Below are 984 nucleotides of genomic sequence, written 5' to 3'. Positions count from 1 at the left end.
TTAAGTTGGTTTTTCTGAGCCCATTGGCAGATATTTGTTCTTTTTAAATCAGAAACGCACTTTATTTTGATCAATTTCACTGAAAACTTAAGTTAATGTTTTTCGATTTAAGAATTTTTAGACATTTGCTCTGGAAAACAAGACAAAAATACAGATTAAGAGTATCAGTTGTTTGCAGTGTGATCAGAAGGTACATTAAAAGCTACTTCTATATTCTAATGACACCTATTCAAACCATAAGCTTTTTTTTTTTGTAAAATTAACTAAAAAGTGATGGAGATTGGTTGGAAGTTGTATTTTAATCTTTGAAGTGTTGCTAATACAATTGTGTTGCCTAAAGTTTCTTTACTTGGTGTTAAAAAGGTGTACATTTATCTTCATAAAACCTGCAGAAACCCTATGTACTTCCATAAGATAATAATACCAAAATGGTAAATATTTTGAAAAATAACAGAGTAGTTCTTTGTCAAACAGACATGATAAATGACTTTGTGTGTAATGTGTGGTTACGTTTCTCAGATAATTGAGAAGAACGCTGGTCACAGTCGCAGTAGAGTTTTCAGAGAGGTGGAGACGCTTTACCAGTGTCAAGGAAATAAGTATGATCCTATTCCACAGTACTCATTATACTTAACTTAATTTCAGAATTTACTGTAATTGATTGTAGTTCGTACTATACATAACTGCTCAACTGCATACATTGTGTGTTTCTCTATAGGAACATTCTGGAGCTCATTCAGTTTTTTGAAGATGACTGCTGTTTTCATCTGGTGTTTGAGAAGTTGCTTGGAGGTACTGTACAGTTGTATAATAAATTATATCTACTGTAATATGGTAAAATACAGATGCATTCTCATTCTCAGTTATTTGTTTCTGAATAGTTTTCTCTTTCCCTCTAAGGTTCCATTTTAACACACATCCAGAGTCGAAAGTACTTTAATGAGAGAGAGGCAAGTCATGTAGTCAGGGATATAGCACATGCAC

The 984-nt window shown here is 32.6% G+C and overlaps 1 long non-coding RNA gene across 1 annotated transcript; it reads left to right on the top strand.

Annotated features, from left to right (window-relative positions):
• Window positions 1–517: 517 nt before the first annotated feature.
• Window positions 518–979, top strand: LOC107580884 (uncharacterized). The gene is made up of 3 exons (XR_001608727.1): window positions 518–599; window positions 719–792; window positions 901–979. It is a non-coding gene; the product is annotated as an uncharacterized lncRNA (long non-coding RNA).
• The last annotated feature ends 5 nt before the right edge of the window (window positions 980–984 follow it).

This window comes from Sinocyclocheilus grahami, unplaced genomic scaffold (assembly GCF_001515645.1).
Source record: "Sinocyclocheilus grahami isolate Dianchi unplaced genomic scaffold, SAMN03320097.WGS_v1.1 scaffold49451.1, whole genome shotgun sequence".
NCBI lineage: Eukaryota > Metazoa > Chordata > Actinopteri > Cypriniformes > Cyprinidae > Sinocyclocheilus > Sinocyclocheilus grahami.
The sequence above is the reverse complement of the archived record's forward strand: the minus strand, read 5'-3'. Positions and strand labels throughout refer to the sequence as shown.